Genomic DNA, 22698 nt, shown 5'->3' on the forward strand with positions numbered 1-22698 from the left:
AAGGGTGGGAGCTCGCGCATGGGAGACGCCTCCGCGCGTTTCCGGACACGCTCCCTTAGTTTTATTAGCTGCTGAAAGTCCAGCATTTAATGGGGAGTTTAAGAAATTCATAGAACACATTTCAAAACAGAAAAAAAAAACTTAGCATGATTTATGTTTTGCTGCCTAAATTATTTCCTTGATCATTATCTGCTTTTAAGTCGATCTTGGACTTTGCTCCTACTTTATTTACAAGAAGGGAAGAGAAGAATTCTTACAAGCCACATATTTCTGAAATTCTAACGTCGGTGGGGCAAAATAGTGGGCTTTATTATTTTTATTAGGCCTATTATTATTAAGATTGTGTTGTTTTCTGTTTCTTTTACATTTTTTAAAGAATTTAAAAACACGGTTATGGGTCTTTGCATTTCACTTAATTAAATAGTATATGGGAGTCCATTGCTGATGTTTTGAGGCAAATATAATGCATTATTGTGTATTAATTGTTTGAATCTGGTGGAAAGATTTTTGCTTACTTTTGTATTTAAGGATAGTTGTTGTGATATATCATCCAAGTAACGTCTTGTAAGGATAGTTGAGTTATACGAGTTACGACAACATTTTATTTCTCTCTGGGATAAATAAAGCATTTTAAAACTAATTTTATTAATGTAGTTTTCTTTGCTCCACTCCAGGGGGCTGTAGTGTCCCTTATATGAAAGTAGGCTGACAGCAAAGGGGGAAGGAGAGAGGGGAAGACATGCGGCAAATGTCGCCGGGCCCGGGAATCGAACCCGCGACGGCCGCGTCAAGGACTCAAGGCCTCCAAACGTGGGTCGCGCTATCCCCTACGCCACATTAATGTAGATTTATGCAGATATCAAAGCCTTCTATTTCACTTCTCAAGGACAAAATATCTCAGAAGGCCTACAACAAAAAAAAGAAAACTATTTCACAAATATACTTTTAATTTGCAATTAAAAAGAACGAAAAAGAAACAGTTCTACCTAACAATCAGCAGAGGGCAGAGTCATTTTATCTGGGCTTTAACGGGTCATTCTCATCTTCACTGAGTTAAATCTGTTTTGAGATCTATCAACAGTTTACATATCGATCTAAAACAGTGTAATTATAACAGTGTAGTTGTAACTACACTAAAACAGTGTAGTTGTCTTAAAATATTGAGGTTATTGACAGTGAAAAATATTGGTAGGAACTATCAACCAACAGGAATAAAACTCTTTCTACAAGTGCTGAGAAATGTAAAAGAAAAAGTTAAAGTGTGGGAAATTTTATATTATCTCATAAATCCCATGTTTTCCAGCTGAATATTGAGTGTTACTGGCAAGGTTCAGCATACAAAAAGGAGTTGACAGATTAGAGTGTGAAGCCAGCAGAGGCATCACATATTTCCTGAAAAGGATTTTCAAAAGACGTGTACGGTCGGTCCTTAACTTAAACTGTCTGACACAAAGTGTAAAACAGCTTGTTTACTAAGTCCTAGCCATGAACAAAATAGTTTATTTTGACATTTAAAGTATTTTCCAGAATGAATAATTGAACTTATTTTAAGAAGCTAATAGAGCAGAGGCTACTAAAGACTTGAGACTTGATTGGAGAGCCCTCTCCCCACAGGACACTGACCTTTAACATCCAGCCAGTACTACAATGTAATGGCAAGACTTAAAAATGTGTGTTTCTCAGTTTTCAAAATATTGACTGACATGAACTACTTTTCTAAATAGGATGACAAAAAAAACTCAGTCTCTAGATGTACATAAACATTAATGACACAAAGTATTGGTAAAAGGTCTTGGGGAAAAATGGGAACAGTATTTCTTCTGCCTGAATTTATTTTGCAATTTATTTTTTAGGATTTTTTTTAATCTTATATATATGTATGTATGTATATTTAAATATATTTACATTTTTTTTCTTCTGTCTGATTCCATCATTCTAAAATCTAAAAATAATAGCACCCGAGAGTGCACACCCCCTGGCGTACCCCATAAAAATGTACAATCATTTCACTCTATATTTATAGTTTTAATAAAGAAATGCATACAGATACAGATACATAATATAAATTTTTCAAAGGATTTATTTGAAAATTCCCATCTCGGCAACCCCTCCTCTAACCCATCTCTACTTGTGAGACACATGACCAATACAGATGACACATGATTTTTGCTCATATAAATATTACAGAAATATATGTATTCTAAATGTGTAAAATATAAATACCCTAATACGTTCTGCCATCGATTGAAGGCAAGACCAATTAACCTGAAGAACATTTATAATTTAGAACAATAATGGTGACCTGTCCAGTGTGTACCCCGCCTCTCGCCCAAAATGTCTCGCTGGATAGGCAACAGCACCCCTCCTGACTCCTCTAGGGACAAAGGTATAAAGAAAATGGATGGATTATTAACGTTTTTTTACTTTATTTTGAAGGTGACCGAAAGCACTTCCTGTCTCCGGCCCGTCTGACTCAGTGTTGTCTTGTCGCGAGCCGTTTGTCTGCTCTAACTGTTGTTGAAAGCTCTCAGATGTGCAGGGAGCTGAGTGTCCTGAAACGGAAGAAAGCACCTACTTTCACTCACACTGCCATCCTCTGGACTCGTTTTTATATTTTTTTATCTTTTCTAAGCTGACCATATTTTGGTTTTTAACTCTTACTTTTAGTGTAGTTAATTCCGCGAACGTCACTTTTTTATTTCCTCTGTTTGCCGCTCTGTAGTGAAGTGGAAGCTGAGTCTCATCAGCTGCGACAACAAATGTGAATGTGAGGCTGCTCCCCTGCTCAACATGAACGGCTGAGTCACCAACTTTAGCACCTAACAGGTAAGCTTAACACCAACATGTTCACGTGAAAACAAAAGAAAAAAAAAGAAAATAAAAACAATGAAATGTTCCGTGTTTTTATTAGAAGTTCGAATTGAGTTGTGCTAAACAGGTGTATCAGTGTCCCACCAATCCCAGTTATTTTGCTCCCGACTGTTAACATTGTGAGCTCAGACTCCACGCTGGTGGGATCCCACTCTTTAGTCAGCTGATACAGGAATGTCTGGGAGCTGTGGCAGCCAGGCGTTCACCTGCCGCTGTGGCGCAGCTGCCTCCATCAAAGAGCAGAACCGTCTGCCAACACCAGCTGAAGGGGACACAAGTTTCCAGGCTGTGAAATATGTGCTCAGTTTTCTGGATGGTCTGCATGCCGTGGTGTGATGAAACACGAGCGGTGCTGATAAAAACCTTTCCCTTCCTCGCGCTCTGTCTCCTGGGAGCAGAGAACAGTAGAAAGGCGCGTGTCAGACAGGAATTCCTCCTCTGGGTGACTGTTTTTTTTTATGGCTATAAATGGAAGATGGAGAGGTTGGTTCGGCTGCAGCTCTCTCCATGCGCTGTGCCAGCTGTCAGATTTAATCTGGCAGAATCAGTGGAGACGAACGGCACATGAATAAACCAGAACCAATGCCTCGACGCAAATTGAACTCTTCTGAACTGCAGGAAGTTCTCCTTTTTACGTTTTGATAATGGACTTCCCATCTATTTTGAAATGTGAATAAAGATTCTTGTGGTTTTAGACGGCCCAGCCTTTCACCTCAATCATGTGGTTCTTTGTTTCCAGATATTTTTCAATAGCTGGCCATCTGCTTACTGAGGGCTCTGCTCCAAAGAATGATATCACATTACCTATTCTGGACCGTGGGGGATGACTGGAGGTGTGCCTTTATGGTATTATCAGGAACACTGTTCTTTACAAAAGTTTAATTGTTCTCACAATCCAGGCCTATACGTCTACTTTGCTTATTGTTTATCTGCCCCGTACCAATTGTTAACAGTCCATTAATACCAATGTCAAAATTGAAATTTCCTTCAGTTTTCCTTCAGTAAATTTATTTGAAGTCTGATATACTGATCCCGATATTCAACAGTCTGATTTTTTTTTTTCTTCAGCCTTTATGCAACCAGGGAACCACTATTGAGATCAAGATATTTTTAGGGAGACCTGGAAAAGATGGGCAGCACCATCAAGCAGTTACAAACATTACATATAAATAACATGCACAAAAATTAATTCAAAAGAGTGATAACCTGGAACATAATTTTTAAAGAAAAGCAAGGTGTGCACCAATTGCAGTTTTCTGGTCGAGCATCGATCTCTTACGTAGCCCAACCTGCCTATTCCAATTTTAGCTGGTACTGATTTTTATTTATTTTTTGAATGAATAGTTGCTAGCACAGCAAATGGGGGACATTTCAGATCTTTGTGGCGGTAGATAAGAACAGTGGATAATATTGGTTTCTTGTGAAATTATCTTCCGATCTCCCAAGATTAAGAAAATTGGGGCCAATTATAGCGGTGCACCCCTATTAAAAAAATTGACAATTTGAAGGAACCAACTTTAAAACCATCAATCTAACTTCAAACTCACTCAGGCAGCTCAAACTGCTAAGCTCCACAATGTTTTGCAGTGTGTTCTTTGTTGTGTGGGCAAATATATATATTTGTTGTTTTTCCAAGCTCGGTGCGGATGCTTGGAACAGTAAGTGGGAACTGTTCATTGGAAGGCAAGAAGTATTGCCCAGGGCTCTTTTCTTTTGTCATTTCACACAGACGAATTGGATGAAGATGGAGAATTAAAGAATAGAAAGTGTACCAAAAATGAATTCTGCAGGTAGTTGAGGCAGGCAATCTCACTCGAGAATATAACACCTTGATGCGTCAAGGTGTTCCAGTTCGCTATCTCAGGGCAGATTCATAAGCTGCATCAATCTTGTGAAGACACTGGACAGAAGCACAGACAAACAAAATGTCCCATAATCAAACACATAAAAAAATGCTTCTCCCGAATAGGAGAACCACAACAGGAATCAAATGTAGTCTCATCTTAAAGGTTGCTAAAAATCAGACATTTTTCTTAAAAGTATTCAGAACAAGCTGAAGTAACATATTCTGAAACACATTAAAAGCTACTGTGCTTCATGATCAGTTCAAACAATACATGTCATCAACATAGAAGTGAATATTTGTGTAAGCCACTTTATGGCCCTGGTTATTTATGTGTTTAGAAAATATAAAAGGTGAAAAAAAATAGAACCGAGGTACACCCTTAGAAACCGTCACAAATTCAGAGCACAGGCCATTGTTTCTGATGAACTGAGATCTGTTGTCAAGATAATCTGAGAACCAACTGCTTTCTGTGAAAGTTTTTTAAAAGTCTCTGTTTTAAAACATGATGGTTAATTGTGTTTTTGCCTGCTGAACTCTGCAGGTCAACATCCCAGAGGAAGGCTCAAACTGATGTCCTTTTTCTACTGAAAATGTCTTGCTAGCGCTGGAAAAAGCTAACGTTGGGTCTTTCACCTACAGTAAAAGCTTCCACACCAAAGAATGTTGTTGACTGTGCTGTTCACCGATCCGAAAAAATTTTAGACAATTAAATTTCTGAATTTGTAGTCACTGACCATTTCTGTTGACTCCTGTACAACTCAAATTTTTTCACTTTGCGTAGTTTTAAGTTGGTTTAAACATACACATAAACACTTAGCATTGGGTATGCCTGTCTCAAAACTTTGTTGGACGATAAATTGTCCCAGAAGTTATTGCGATAAATTTAAATATTGTTGTTTTGATTTTCAAGTAATACAAATGGTGATAGCATAATAATGCAAGAACACATTCTCAACAATCAATAAATTTCAAATTCTAATGAACATTTACACTGGAACTGGAAGACATTTTAAATATCCAAACTAAATAAAAAAACCATCAGAAACAACAAATAAATAAATAATGACGTCTCCGTAAACAAAATTGTCCTTCAAAAAAGGACCAGACTGAAGACTTTTGTCATCCAGATTTTGGTAGAAAGAGAGAAAGTAGAAAAGTAATAAATTATACAAATGGAAATTATGGAGTTTGTTTTGTTTCATCAGGTGATTAATTGATTTCTGTCTTACTGCAACAGGCCTACCATCAGGGGTTAATAACTCCCCTAGCTGTAGTATTTTCACTGAATCAAAAAAAAAAAAAAAAAAAAATCTGGTTCCTGTCTCAAGCGAATTCATCTGTATAAAGCTAGCCTGAAATCACCTATTATTATTCCTACTGAAAAAAATTTGAGGCAGTTTTGCAGAAATCCCTCTTCTTTGTGGTCAAACTGGTGGGATTTTAGTGGTTTTAAAATGAATGGCTGACAGGAAGCGATTAGGTTTTCCTCTTATTCTGCTCAGACCTTTCATGACACATAAAGAGCAGTGGTTCGAAAGGCCACTTCAGACGCAGCTGGTCACTGAAAGGCAGCGCTCTGCTGCTGAAAACACCACTTTCCTTTTGCTTTCTACCCATCATAAAAAAAGTGACTGCTGGGCATGTTTGCAGCATGGAAGGGGGTTCCGCAATTCATAGGTGTCAAAGGTCGAGCGAATTGTGAGGCGGGTAGCTCATCTTATAACTGCGTGAGAACTGGAATTGAAGGAGATCAATAAAACCGGATTGTTTTTTTTAAACACTTCAGTTCAGAATGTAGGAATCTTTACATCTGTGCGTCACATTCTGTAGGAAGACGCGAGATGTGTATTTAGCCTGAATTTTAGCACTGTGGGCGCGAGCTAATCATAATAAATAGGACGGGAATGTCAATCTGGATCACATCTTGTTAATAAGAGACTGATTAATACCAGAGGATGAAATCAGAGTTTGAAGGTGAATCTGTGTCGGAGGGAGAAAAATTTGCACACCAGATTTTGATGATAGAAGAGTTTTGGGGCGTTCCTCTATGTCGGTCGCTGCAACAGCTGGTGGTCCCTCATGGTACATTCTTCCCTGCCTCTGTGTGTGTGTGCTGTAGTGGGGTGTGGGAGAACACTTGCTCGGGCACCGCTGTGGCCACAGGCATCTCTGGGAAGATAATGGAAACTGAGAGCCATTGTGCAAACTCTAACCTCATACCTCATATTTCCCTCCCCTCCGTCTCACCAAGCCTTTCTTTTTGCATTATTGATAAAACCTCTGGTGAAAACACCGTACATTTAGTTGAACTCTGGTTCAGATGTGCTTGCTATCTGTTGAGTAGATCGAACCCCCCTCCACCCCCTCACCCCCCAACCTCAGTAAGCCCCTGAGGGAGTTGGCGGACAGTCAGATTGGCAGCCTAATAAATACTCCTTTTCATTAGCAGCAAGCCTCTATTCGTTGTGCTTAAATGGAAATCCTCCTCCATCCTCTCATCCTATTTACCACACAGACTTTACAATAGAAGTGCAGGACGTTTGACAAGAAAATAACCTAACCAGATGTCAGACACATGATATGCCTGTAGATGTAGAGGTGCAGCCTAATCTAAGATCATTTTGCTCACCAGACAGATAGCATCTCCACTCTGTATGGGCTGTTCAAGTTGCTCCTCTCACAGCTGTTTTTTTTATTTTTTATTTTCTTAGTATTTGTTGGAGCATATTTGTTTGTGTCGACCAAACTTGTGGTTTTAGCAAGTTGATTTAATGGTTGATTGATCGACAGGCCTGTTACGGTAACACGTTACAGTAACACATTACTGGTAACAAAAATTATTTCTGGGACAAAAAATATCCCAGAAATCATTGTGAGATTGATGATAATATAATTTTGAGACCAAGTAATATATTAATGGTGACATAATAATGCAAGTTTTCCCTCAAAGATCAATAAATGTTTTAAAGAAGACTTAACACTGGGTCTGGAAGGTATTTTAAATTGTAATGCTGTTATTTTTTTTTTTACAATAAGACTCCTTAGAAATACAATAGCTTAACAATGGTTGAATTATTTTACTCGTTTACAAAAACATTATTTGTAAAACCTTTGCCCTAATTGTGAAAATAAAGAAGTCATTAATTAGTTTCCTCCAAATTATTTCAATATCCCAAATTATAGAATTCAGTATTACATTAACTATACTTAGTGTCCACCTTCCCTTGTTTCTTTCTTTCTCATAGTGGTTTACTTACAGAATTGTTTGAGTTTATGAGAAGATAAGATAATCCTGTGCTGCATGAACTTTCTTTATTTCCAACTAAAATTCAGTCTCTTTAGGCAAACATGAGCCAAGCTACCTTAATTCTCCTTGATGTAATCCTTTTTAGCGTAATCTTTTTACAGAGTCAGAAGATGGAACACCTTGTGAGACCCAGAGGGTGTGGTTTTTATTGTTCTGGGCCAGCTCTAAGTCCTAGTACAGTTGTGTGTGTGTGTGTGCGTGTGTGTGTGTGGTTGTGTGTGCCATGTCACCGGCTCTTGGCTTCAGCCACAACCCCAGTTCTCTTCCACAAACTCCCCAGAGAGTCCGGCCCCAGCCTGCAGCCCATCCTCTACACAACAACCTTAAGCCCTCAGCTGGCCTTTCCTATATTGCCTAAGGCTCTCAACTCATTTTTCCTCTCTGTGTGTTTCGAACGCAAAGCTGTGTACTTTTTTTGTGTGATTTGATGGCAGTGGTTAATATAACTGGATTATAATCCTGATCTTGTTTTTTGTTAAATAGAATGCTGTTTCCTAATGGCTGATTGTTTGAGATTTCAGTGCAGGGATGCTGCTGTCGTTGAGATTATAATGGTTTTAAATGGAACTGTGTATGTCTTGTTTTAGCATTTGACTATTATAAAAATCTATTAATTTTTTAATTATTCCAGAGGATTCCAACCTTTATTTTTCTAATCCAATCTGTGTTTCTGCTGTCAAACTAAACTGTTTTCTTTTTGTTTGGAATATACTGCAAAATATCAGTCCAGTTGGTTATATATTTATTTTGTTAACTGAAAACTCTGTCTGGATTCCTTTCTTATTTATTTCTCTGTTATAAAAAGAGGCAGAGCCGTTTTAGATGGCTGTCTTTTTGTCCAGGGATGACATGTTATTAGGAATGAAATGATCATAATTACAGTGCTGAATTGTGATGCATTAAAAATATTTTTCTAATTTTATTACTTAAAAAAAGCAACGTGGGCATCACAATTGCATTTCCATTACAAACTTTATCAATAGTCTGCTAACTTAGAAAAAACACAATTTTGGTGTTTCCATTAAATCACGTGTGATTTAAACACAATTCCAATCATGAGTGAATAAGTTTGTTCACACAATAGGTTACTAAAAGATGTTCCACACCATCATCCTCTTACTTTTTGTCGTTTTGTTGGTCTTCACCAGGAGTAACATCTGGTTGTTGATCTCATGACTCGTGAGATGCAAAAAGTAGTTCCAAGGCAGTTTGGAAAAATCCACAAATTTCAAACAGTCAAAAACCACATCATGCTGGCACAAAAAGTTAACTTCCCCCAAATTGTCTTGTTTCCATTCAGCAAATTTATTTTTGTACTTTCAATTTATCAGTTTTCTGGTCAATGGAAACACAACTTCTGATGTGGAATTTGGCATCTTGCAGAAAAAGGTGCCAAATTTATTTATTTATTTTTTTTAAATTAGCGTGTTCCCATTTGGCAAATTTATTTCAGCAATGTTCTTGCTTTGATTGCCGGTCATTTTGCTGCTGTTGCACTGAAGTTTCCTCATTGTGGGACAATAAAAGATATTTCTGTTCTATCCCATTTGCTTCTGACAATCTATGCTTTGCCTGAATGTCTGCCTGTTGGCCTTGTATAGTGCTGAATGGCTACACACAAGTGAGGCCATGTGCTGGTGAACCTCAAATATAAATTCTCTTTCCTCAATGTGTGCATGGTGCTAGGTGTCATGTCTCCCCCTGGACAGTTGCTTCTGGATCCGGTAGAGTTATGCTAGCGATCCGACAGACTCACAGGTGGAGCATTCCCTTTCTTAAAGAAATCCCCTTACATTTGTTGTAAGGGTGTGGGTTTGGTTCTATTGGCAGCTGGTATTATTACTCTGTAATCTAATCACCTCACAGCCTGGGAGAGACACTCCATATTGAATTTGCTTCTTCATTTCTCCTTCAGAATAGTCTAGTTAATTACTGCAGCTAACCAGGACTGGAACCACCAGTGGTCAAGAAATGATCAATACTATTTGCACAGCAGTTGAGATAACATTCTGGGAACCCATTGATCAATTCCGACCCAACTGGACCGCTTTATTTGACTGTCTGTTGAGATAATGGATTTGGGATTACTTGCGCATATGGACGTAAAGTAAGATTGAGAGGCTTTCGCTAAGTCAGCTTCCCTGTTGTCTAAAGGGGTTCTCGCTTATAAGGATGCTCATCTGATCCTTAGATTTATCACAGTGAATAAGATTCTTGCTGTCATTTGAGATCAGATGCTGGATGAGTTAAATCCTCTTAGTCGAGGGGTCTCCAAAGCCCAGGGGTCAGGGTTACAGTGGACCCTGACTGCAGTTTAAGAATGGTACAAATTTGACCCTCCAGGAAATTGAGCGGATACAGATGAACACTATTTACCGTATATATTTTTAGAATGAGATCTTGTTAAATGGAAAATACAATACAAAGTATTTTGTCTTCTACTAGCCATGTTTTTTTTTTTATTTTTACTTTGATTATGATATCATTTAAGTCAGGCCATAAACATCCACAACTTTTTACTCAACAGACTTGGGCACCAACCCATTAAACTTAGCTAAAGATGGAAAGAATATTTGAAAAAAAATCTCATTCTTGTTGTGGAGATTAGACTAAAGGCATTTTCTAAACCAACAAATACAAAACCATTCAACCCAAAAAGTTTTGAAACTTGTACACTTTTATTTTATTAATCCTGCTCCGGTCTTAAGAGATTGAGTCATTTGGGCCTGTAAGCTTTTTACTCTGACAGGGTCACTGACCCTACATGCTCTTAGATGTTTTTTTGTGTGTGTGGTTTTGGGAACTGATGGTCTGACGGAACAACCTGCCCCCTGCTTTCCCACTGTCACATTGTGACATTTGCTGCACTCCTCCTCCAGTCCAAAAAAATTGGACACCACGGCTTTAGTCTATCTAAGAGAAATGGTGGGAAATGAATTTTCCCCTTTCTCAAATCGTATCTCCATGTAAGACCAATACATTGTCATTTTGTCTCTTTCTAATTCCATTTCATATGCGATTATTTAATACCATATAAGTATCAGTTTATTTTCCTGGAAACTGTGCAATAGAAAATAAATTACCTTTGTCACTTAATGCAGGAAGTTTTGTGCATTAGCAGCAAAATGATAACTATGGACGTTATCTTGAGCACTCATGTATGAATTAATATTTTTGATTTCCATTTTTTTTATTTACTTGTGCTTGGTTAGCTAGCTCTTTCAATACCTTTTGCTAGATACTAATTATTAGTTATAAAACCACAACTGGCAAATTCACTACCAAAAAATTCATTAAATTAAAAAGGCAAACATTAATTAGTGTGTATTTTTATCTTTAAGTTGCTCAACAATACATACAATTTTTAATAAAATCAGAATATCATTAAGGATAAAAAACATAAAAGGGTCTCTAACTGTTTCCTTATGAAAGGAAAAACGGAACAATGCAAACATTTTTGGGTTGTAAATTTTTTATTTTATTGACTATACATATGTAATATAATTACCATTTTTGGCTTTAACCAATCAATCGAGTTTATTCAAATAGAACATTTCAGCAACAAGGTAGTTCAAAGTGCTTTACACATTGAAAGGATAAAACCGTCAAACGCATCATACAGTCAACAATTGTCAAGCCACTAACAGACATTGAATTTATCAAGTGCCATCATTTTCTGGACTTGTGGTCAGGGACTGAACAAAATCATTTCCAGGGCCACAGATGGCTCTCGGGCCACGCTTTGGTCACCATTGCAGTATGATGAAGGAAGAAAATTGGGAGCCATGAGGAAATCTGGTCTTGTTCTACACCAGTTTAAAATGTGGAAAGTTTTGGCAGCATTCACGAAAAGCCATGTTGTCTGACGGATGTTACACTCTACTGCACACACTCTATTAAAACATCTAGGAACTAGTAATTGAGAGCAGTAATTCATTATGGACTTGTTTATGGTTTATTTTTATGCTTATTTTTTTATTTGGCTGTGAACTGAATAAGAAACAATAGTGGCAAATGAAACACAAAGCCATAATTCTTTACTGTAATTAGGGTGCCTTATTGGGCAAAGATACTTCCTTTGTTTGCCAAGGCTCCATTATTTTCTATAGAGTGGTTGGCATTTTCACTCATTATTTGCTGCTCACACAATTTCCATGGACTAACCACAACTAGTTCTGTGAATGAGAGCAGCAACACCCAGCAGGAGGGAAATTTTGAAGCAATTTTTGAATATTTTAATCTCCATTTGAAAGCTGGGCATGCCATCGTTTTATGGGGTGGGCAGAAATAGTGAAGCATTGTGGATGTTCCAGTGTAGCTACGAGATGCTTTGAAAGTTTATTTGTCCTTCATTACAGTTTTGTTCTCCTTTTTATTCTTTTTTTCATTTCTTCTCTCTTGTCTTCCTTTTCTTTTCTTCTAATCCATTCAGGTCCATGAGCAAGATTCTGTCTCAATCTAGTAATTGGTGGGTAAACACTGCAGAAGCTCCAGAGAGGTGTGTTAAACTAAGACTACTTCCTGGTCTGGACCTGGGTTGTCAGTGGCCTAATAAATTCAGCCAAATTCATCTGATAAGTTCTGTACGCTTTGGATTCTCAGCTTTGAAAAACCAGAAGGGAGGAACAAAAATGAAGCACAATTGAGCAAAAATGTCTGACAGAACTTGAGCTGATCCTTAATTAGTAATACTTTGTTGCGTATGTATAGGAAGTAGAAGACCTTGATTGTTCTGTAATCCATATTCTTTATTCTCTCTGCATCTCAGTTAGCACGATGTTGACTTGTTCCTCTAAAGCTGGCCAAACCCAGCGGTTCCCCAGGAAGCTGTGTGAGGTTCAACCGGAAGTTTAACCTGAAAAGAAGCTTTAAATGTCTGTTCTCTGGCTCACGAGGTCTGACAGATGCCAATCCTTTCCATTGCCTTTGACTGGCTGCTCATTCAGTGCTTTATTAGATGAGGAGACGAGCAGAACAGAATAATTCAGTAAAGGACCTTGGCCCTTGGGCGGAATACAGCTGAGAAGCAACATATTTGTGTCTGCTTGGTCCAAGAGCAGCAGCTGCTGGAGAGGAAAAAGAGGAAATCATTTAGTCTGTTTGTTTGACCTGTTCAATCGTGGCAAAAATCAGCATCTGGTTGGCAGTTAACCGCAAGGAAAGCATGGTTCCTTATTAACATGACAAACCAATACATGTTGTTAAGATGAATTAGTAATGTTCATGTAGTATTTAGTTATATGTATGCAAATATGGCTTTGGAATAAACAAGTGTATTGACTAACATTTCCTAGATGAGGTCAGAGGAGAACAGGCAGTCAGTAGATGGAAACCATCTCTCTATGTACAAAACATCAAACCATGAAGCAAATGGTCCACTGGGACATAAGAACGTAACGGGTCCAACTCCTGTCAGGTACGTTTCCAGTTGGAAAACTTAACAACAACAATAATTATTGTATAATAATAATGATACTTCTTCTTATTATTATTGTTATTATTAGTATTTATTAACATGAAGAAATTATAATCTTAAACATTAGATCTGTAATAGAGCATTGTTCTCTTAAACCAAGAAACCAACCCTTCAGACAAAACATCAGACCGGCCTCCAGGGTCATATCCCAATTCTCCTGATTAGCTAATCTGGGTCTGGTAATGTTCACAAATCAGGACGGGTCCAAACGGCAACAAACCATCAGGTCTGCAGGGCAGATTCTATGCGCTGACCTTCCTTCTAGCCAGTACTTGTGCAGGTCTGGGGTGAGACAAAAGGGCAGATAAAATCTCTGCATACCTCACACCATTCACATACATACAGACAAAAAACAAAGGGGATGGTTCTTTTCGTCTGTCTTTATTAATAAGACGTAGATTATGAGGCTTTCTCTGTTGAAAGCCTCATAACTCAGCAGGAGGCTGAGTAAAAGTGAATTAATTATTACTGATCAACAACAATTTCCTCACATGCTAATGAAATATGCATTTGATTAAGTAGTCATTGCCCCCAGCTTAACAAAATGAAGAATTTATGGATCAAGGGTTTTTTTATAGGTGCAACAAAAGAACAATCTAGCATAACGGGAACAGTGTGTCAGGGCATAGATTTTTACCACCAAATCTATGGAGACCCCTAAATGTGAAATTCTCTCTTGCACCAGCAGTAAAAATGTGTAGTTATTCCAGCACATGCTTCTGTATTGTGATTGGTGGTTTCAGCCTGGAAAAGCAGAAACATATTGAGCTGTATTCATATGTAGGATATGAAACTGAAGCAGATGTTTTCTGTTATTGTGGTGTTTTTTGTGCTCCCTTGCGAACTTTTCTGCCCTCTTGCAGATCAGTTCTTTTTTTACTAGGTTTAATAACAAATTGTAGCCATTTTCAGTCACAGTGAGTTGTTTAAAATGAAGTCAGAGTAAGTGCAAGAGGTTTAAAAAGGTTTGCTGGTTTTGAAAATATTAAAGAGGCTTTTGGAAATCTCATAATGATAGATCTACACTCTCTGGCAAATACATAGAAAGACAGCTGTTTCCAGGTACTAATGCTAATCAAGCTAATCGCTAAAAGGTGCTTTCCTGTCACTCTGTTTTGAAATGAAAGTTTACAAACTCCAAAGATTACCACCAACTTTGTGTCAACAATAAACAATAAAGTCAACAATAAAAAAATATTTTAATGATACAAGTGTAGTAATCGCTAAATATATTACTTTAGGAGCAGTAAACATCATTGTCATACTGTCAGAATCTCTTACTGGACAATGCCTTAATCCTAATCTTAATTTTTTAGATTGGTATTCACCTCTACTTGATATGTTTCCAGAAGTTTCTTGCCTGTCATGTTGCAGTCATCACATTTTCCAGACTGATTAAGCTCTGACACCGATGAATCTCATAACCCCGTCTCAGACACAGAATATGGAACCATAATGGGTTCAAGAATGGGTCAAAGTACCTGCAATCTGTCATTAAGATTCACATTCACATTAAAGATGGCTTTACTTTAGAAGACTTATGCTTTACTTTAGCTACTTAAGTTGCATTGTTTTCTCTGAACATATTTAAGCAGGGATTGATTTAAGCCCAGTTAGTGCCCTGGAGTTATTTAAACTACACAGGTGTGAAAATATTAGATATTTTGACATAATCAAAACTACAAGCATTAATTCTACAAAGATGGTCATTGCATCAAAATAGAAATCCCTACGAAGCAGATGGACATGCAAATTAGTGTTGGAGACCTCATGCTAGCTGCGCTAACGCTATGACAGATTTTTGAGAGAAACTTTAGATAAGCAGTTCTAATAAAATAAAACAATGCCTAACTAAGATTACACTTTTAGCATTTTCTTATATATTGTTATGTGTAACAGGAAGTGACCCTTTTAAATTTGTTTGTTTTTTTAAGTGACTTATTGGTGTTTTAGCTAAACTGTTCTCATCTTGTAATTAATCATATATTTTCCTTTTAACCAGAAAGAACCCGTACCATCAATAATGTTGCCGTGGCACCAAAAACGGCTTTGAGTATCTTCCTTAGTGTCTGTATTAAGTTTGAAATTTTTCTATTATGACAACGCTGCCTGAAAAAAAACATAGTAACGCTGAAAGTCTTGCTGTAAATTACTTTTTGTGGGCTCAAGCCCAGTAAGAATATTTTTGGAATTTGTTTTTACCAGTCTTTGCCTGTGAGACAGTACATTTTGAAAAAAAGTAAGTAAACTTGTCTATGTATAATTCTTGACCAGGGAGATTGGGTAATGTCAAAACACAACACTACAAGTCTCCAACTATCACTTTGTAACATAACCAGAAACCTTCAGACCAGCCATTTACAAATAAAGGTATTTATAAGCAGAGTTTAGGTGCTTGGCAGTCACTGAGTGGCTGATTCCTTTGGCCCATTGACGTGAGTAGTTGAAGTATCCTTGTAATAGGGACTTTGTTTCAAAAATGACTTAGCAGTTGATCGAGCAACATGCCTGCTCTCTGATAAATGATGTCTGCTGAGGACTTTCCAGACTGCTCTGTGTAACACACCATCTGGTGTGTCAGGTTAGCACTCTGTAGGATTCCCCTGAAAAACAGATCATATGACAAATTATCCTTCCTGTAATGTGCATCCTCATCCGTCAATGGGGACACCTGCAGCTCAGACTTGAGCTCCCCCGTAAAGTATTAGATCAAAAACAGAAATAAGAGCTTAGCAGAAACAAGACAACAAAAAACTATGATGAAAAGTTGCAGATATTCTGAGAAAAAAAAACAATTAGATGGGAGAAACTGAGGAGAGAGAAAATTCAGGTTAATTATCAGTGCGGAACTGCATCTTCTGAAGTATTATGATGATAGGATTAATATTAGCAAACATTTTTAGGATTTAGTGACACAGAGTTAAATACAGTTTTATTGACCATATGGCTGTGTCCATATGGCAGGGATGAAGACTGGCAAACAGGTCTATTTGTCACAAGTCTTCCATCTCACAACATAACATCTTGTCCTACTGTTCACTTCTAGGCTAATATTTGTAGTGATTAATATTTCTGTGCCTTGACATTATGTTTTTATTTTTTGGCATTACAAGTCTAGCTCATTCCTTATGATGGTGCTTAGCATAGCATCCATTATCAGGTTGTAAGGCTACTTCGTACATTACTTTGTACATTACTGTCCCCTTGTAGCTGCTGTGGCTAGCTGTGGAGGATTGTTAAGTTTTAAAAATAGAGGTAACAAACCAAGAGCTGTTGCTTTGACTGTTCAGTTCAGAGTCTAGCGTATGTTAATTTGTGTGTTTTGCTGCTCTAACAATTTTCACAACAAAGTCAATTTTTGCTAGTGTGACCTGGTAGTGCTGAGGTCAAGACAATCCGACATGTTTAATATCCCCGATTTTAGGTCAGCGAATGGACCTGAAGACTCTTAACACACCACACACACCAGGAATATCTCTTAAGATTATCCTAACAGCTATCCCAATAATCGGAACGTCCTTAAGATTATCGGAATAAAAACCGTGCCATGTGAACTATGCATAAGCAGTTTGTTAGTTCAGACATAAGTTTTAAAAACCATACAAGTGACTTTGTGTTATCAAGCTTAAAAATGACTAATCTTGGCCTCAAAGTGTAACAGCATGGGAATGACTGTGTTTGTTCAGATTTGTACCATTATATATATTGGGGAAAACACCTTCATTTAATTTAAGAGTTACTTGGCTAGATGTAGACCAAGTTCATTGCCATAGAGACTGATAATTGTACGTGACTAAACGATGCCCTTACTTGCAGACAGATGTTAGCTGGTCGCGCCGTCTCCAGGTGGGGTCTCTTTGTTATTCTTGGTGCACACAAGGTTCTGCTCACAGGTTGTGCATCATGCTTGATATAAGGAGGTTGTGCTTTCACATTAAAGTGGTTGCTGGCAATATGAGAAACAGACCAGTGTAATGCTCCTAGGTGGCCGGCCGGTCCATTAGCTGAACAGTGGTTGGATCAAGTCTGTTTATTCAGCTGCCGGTTTGCCCCTCCTTCCAGCCTCTCAAACACACTTCTGCAATCTTTCCCGGTTATACACAAGCTTTAACCCTTCTCTGCTGCTTTCTCTGGGATCCAGGAGGATTTTAATGAGATATTCCTGCAGCAGGTTATACTATACCCTCTTCCTTCTGTCTAAATGGATCTTTGTTTTTCTTTACAGAACCCTGTCTACATTGGCCTTGTCCGCCTGCCTTTATTCCTCTTTCTCATGTCATTCTTTGTATCTTTTTTTTCTTATTGTGGGATCTACAGTTTGACCCCAGTTGCCCTTGACACATGCATTTCTATAGCGTCAGCCAATCAATAGAGACTCCTGCGTCCCAATGTCAGATGTTGGCTCTGCTAATTGAAACTAACAACAACTCCCCCTGAGCGACAATGAGTATTTTTTTTTTCTTTTTTGCCGTCTTTTGTGTGCTTCAGGGATGATAAATGGGAAGGATGGAGGTTCTGCTGCTTTTGGATGGTGATCACCCTGTCCTAACCTTTTGTCCAGGCCTTTGTTATTGACTTAAAAGGAGAAAAATTGTTCCCAGAACATGTCTGCTTTATGGGACAGCAAGAAAGTGTTAATGATTTATCGTTTAATGTTGTCCACTTTTACCTTTATAGTAAGGTATCATTCATTTTGTATAGGAAGAAATTATTCCGTTCTCATGTTACCAGGAGGCCAGATGATAATAAAATGGTAGGTCTGTTGTATTTTATCTAATTTGGTTTGATTTGGAAGCATTTAATTAGTTAGTGTGCACAGAAGGTCAGTCGTAGTTAACAGGTGATTCACAAGCTGAAAAAGGATATGAGAATTATGATTTATATAATCAAAAATTACAGCATTGCCATTTATAGAACACCTATAATCTTTAAGTATGGTTGACTATATTCAACCGTATGTTTTACCATTAAAGTAGGTGATTCACAAATTGAAACTAAAGAATCTGCTACTGGTGTAAAGTATCTCAGTCCATGTTTGACCTATCCGTTTGATGTGTTCTTTGCCAAACCCAGGTTTGAAAATGCTTCTTTCTATATTTTCACAACTTTTCTAAACCTCATTGTGTAATAGTTAAATTAAGCTGTGCTCATTTTTATATTGTTCTATTAGAAATGATCCAACACAGTGACCAAAGCACCAGACTGAAGACTTTTGTCATCCAGTTTTGGTAGAAAGATAAAGAGAACAGAGAAAAATGATAAATCATGCAAATAGAAATGATCAAGATTGTTTTAATTTATCATGTGATTCATTGATTTATTGCTTATTGTGACAGGCCTGTTGATGAATTAAAAGAAACATTCAGTCACCAGTTCAACCCAATATAGGTAAAATCGGCATCTGCAGTTACTGACCAATTGAATGTTGCAGCAGTATGCATTTGACTGACTGCTTTAATATAGAAAAAAAATCTATTTTATACAGGACTTCAACTCATGTTAGTTTTTGTCAATAAACATTATGTTAAAAGGGCTCCAGAGCATCACTTATAGCATGATGGGCCTAAATCACACATCTATGTGTGACTGATGGAGAAGTGGATCTTCCCCACCAGGCTTTCCAGCCTTTTTAAGAATCTAGACGCAGCCTTTTTGGGGGTTGAAAAAAATAGCAAAAATAAGAGGGTTTGGGGAGTGAGAGAGGGGTGGGGGGGTCACTCAAAGCTACTGTAATTAATCCCAAGCATCAGTCAGCCTTTTCTCATTAATAATGTATTTCTTAGCAGCAGTCCTGACAGAGGGAGTGGATTTGGGTCTTTATTCGGAGACTCAGCAACAATGCCAGGCAACCCTGGAGGCCAATCTGCTTTACTCGAAAGCCATCCCCCTGAGAACTACACGTTTCAGTGCTCAGCCAAGCCTTTCGTGTCCAAACTGTGCCAATTAAAATATGTTTACAGCCTAAACCATGCACGGTCCTAATTTAGATTCAAACAACTATCAAAAATATGCAAGGCATATGTTGAGATTTATCCAAAAAGGTGTATTACTGGAGATGTTCTGGCAATCTAACCAGGTGTGCTAATCTTATAGAAGAGTCTAAATAAACCGCTAGAGACCTGAAAGGATATTAGTTTAATTTGAGACATGTGCCTTGTTATGTTTTTATGGAAGGAAGTAAGCATGTCAGAAAGTTAATCTCTGAAATCTGGAAAAGTTGGCTTTTTACTGAAAGGCACCAAATTCAGCATCCATTTCCATTTACCCTAAAATTGGGCACATTGAAATGACAAAAATACATTTGCTTAACTGAAACACAGCGATTTTGAAAAAACTCCCGTTTTTTGATACGTTTTTGCACTTGGATGATGTATTTTCTTTGGGCGTATTAAACTAGTGTATTTCACAAAACTGCAATGGAAACAATTTTTTGTCAACATGATTCACTTATCAAAAACCAGATGTCATTATTGGCAGAAAAGGCAAAGAGGACAACAGGAAGTTGTAGGAGCATGATGGGGTGGCATGTTTCTCAATGACTTATCATGTGAATAAACTTCTTTTCGTGGGATTTTAACTGCTTATCAAATGGAAACACCACAATTGTAAAATTGTGTATTTCGGCATTAACAGAACATTGACGAAGTTTTACATACAATTGCAATTGAAATGTAGCTATTTTCTTTAGATTATTTTAAAAAGTCTGCAAGTAATGTGGAGTTTCATTCCACAGAGAAATTTGCAAATGTGATTCTGTGAATATTGAACCACGAATAAGAGAGATTCCAGTGTATTATATTTTTTTATTACGCAGATGTACGAAACTGCTCAATCTCGTGTGTATTAAATACATGTGTGATGTTTGCTGAAAATAAATTCCTATAAAACATGAGACATTGGTCCCAAATTCAGAAATCAGTCTCTATTGTTCCACAATAGAACTCCTTGTACCAAGCAATCAATTGAGTAACATAGCCAGTAGACTATGAACACATTTTACAAAAGAATGTGTTCTTTCATTCTCTTATAAACATCCCCAAGGTTGGTACTAATTGAAGTGCAGTCTGTACAGAATACCCTGTATGGAAACTGCTCAAAAGCGTTTTCCCTTAACTAATAATATAGTTAAACTTCTTAAACACTACAGGTTTTTTCAACTGCAAAGACATATCGGTATTTCCTTTCAAATTTAAGGAGTTCCACATTTGTACGTTACAGTAAATTGCACCATGCTGCGTTTCTGAGCATCATGTTGCAGTCCGCTTGGATCAGTTCAAGATTCTATTTGTCTCAGTACATGAAAAACCATTGCAGGCGAGCTGCAGCAGGGTTCCAGCGGTTTGGCTTTAATGGGGCTGTTTTTACTTCAACGCCAGCCCTTTCTGTTTCTGCAGGTCACACAATGTGTCATTTTTGTCTGGTACTTAATGTAATTTGTATTTCTTTTTCATCACTGTTGCTTTTCATTTTTTCTTGTGTCTGTTTTTTGTTCCTGGTAGAACTTCAATTTTATACATTCACACACACACACACGTACGCCCACACACACAGCTCCTCCTTTGTAAGTCTCGTTCTTTGAGTTCCTGTTTTCTTTCTTTTTTTTTTTTTTTTCCTTTTTAACTAATCTCTTTCTTGGTTAAACCTTCCATTTTGATCAATCATTGATGATCCCAGGTGTCCTGAGCCCTCAGGGAATATCATGATTGGCTATCCAGTCCTTATGTACACCCCCTTCCGCCCCATCACACACACACCTGCAGGCTCCTTACACCCCCCTCCCTTTCTTGCTTTTCCAGATCACAGTAAAACCTTATCCTAACCCCTGCCCCAGTTTCTCCCTCTCGCTCCTTGGCTGTTTCTTATCTCAGTCTCCCTCTCTCTACACTCTGGACGTCAGTGAGCCAGCTTCAATTAAAGAAGCAGTGGGGTTCCCTAAGCCATTAGCCATATTAGTGTTGGGTCCATGCCTATGCCCCCTCTCAAACAAAGACCTCTGAATGCTTCCTGGTGCAATTTGGTTTTGGCATTTGTGTAGATTTTGCTTATTTGCAGCCACACAAGCTTTTAGAGACTCTGAGGTTGTATGGATCAGACTTTCTTCTAATCCTGCACTCTTCCCATCTTGCATTGCGAGTCTCAAATAAAGCATTTCACCACAACAGAGCAAACTCTAAGCTTGACGTTCAAGTTGGGACAATACGACAATAAATGTTAGGACAGCTGATTCCCACAATAGCACAATGACTTTGTTGGTCATTGATTGAGAGAGATGTCAACTTGGGAAAAGAAGGCATTTGCTCATTTGATTAATGACATGTAAAATCCTCTCAGTTCCTTCCTGTTATCATATACTTAACCTTTCACAATGAGTCGTTTTTGTCCCCAGATCACAATCATGCACCTCTGTCCTCCAGCGCAGGCAGGCTCCACTCATCAATCATCTTTGATTTTTCTGCCACACATTCAGAGAGCATGGTAATATCTCCAAAGTATTAGGCATAATGTGTGTACGTACTTGTTTTGTGCGTGTTCCTGAGCAAGATGGAGAGAGCACAGTCTATTAAGCATTTGACAAGTGAAGACCTCCCACTCTAACAGACCCGCTCAGATTGTCCTCTTCCCCAATCCCAGAAAGCTAAGGGGGGACAGAGGCGTGTCTCTGCAGTGGTGGGGGTGACTATTTTCTTTCTAATGAAGCTGTCCATCACATGTTCTGTTGACAGAAGGCCATGATAACATTCCCACCTGCCCACTCTTCATAAACAATCTGTTAGAAAGCCAAATCCACTAGACTTTAATTTGTTTGGCAAGAAAAGAATACAAATTTCTACAAAAATATCATAAGCTAAGGTATTTTGTGTGTAACATCCTTCTGTGTTTGTAATGACCTTTTTTATCACTGGTCTCTTGAGATAAGATATTATTTTATGACAAAATGTTAAGATTTAGCCGGTATTTATTTATTTTTTTTCAAATTAGGAATTGTCATCTGGTTCCAGTGCCACCTGGGTTTTAAAGTATCTCTTATGTGGATGTGTGTGTATGTGGGATAGGTTCAATCAGTCCTGTGTTTTGATCAAGTGTAGGCCAGAGAAACAACAAATAGTGTCCTAATTCTTGCACTAATTTAATCATAGCTGTTAACAGTTAGCTTTTTGTGGTTTTCTTGCAGTGTTTTAATTAGGGCTGTTTGGTTAT

The 22698-nt window shown here is 37.8% G+C and overlaps 1 protein-coding gene across 1 annotated transcript in view; it reads left to right on the plus strand.

Moving 5' to 3' along the window:
* The first annotated feature begins 2530 nt into the window (after positions 1-2530).
* Positions 2531-22698, plus strand: part of LOC122826479 (plexin-B1-like) — an 82349-nt gene continuing 62181 nt past the window's right edge. Inside the window, exon 1 of the mRNA XM_044108451.1 lies at positions 2531-2826. The gene's annotated coding sequence lies outside the window, so the exon portion shown is untranslated. The remainder of the gene's footprint in view (positions 2827-22698) is intronic.

Source organism: Gambusia affinis, linkage group LG01, assembly GCF_019740435.1.
Source record: "Gambusia affinis linkage group LG01, SWU_Gaff_1.0, whole genome shotgun sequence".
Classification (NCBI taxonomy): Eukaryota; Metazoa; Chordata; class Actinopteri; order Cyprinodontiformes; family Poeciliidae; genus Gambusia; species Gambusia affinis.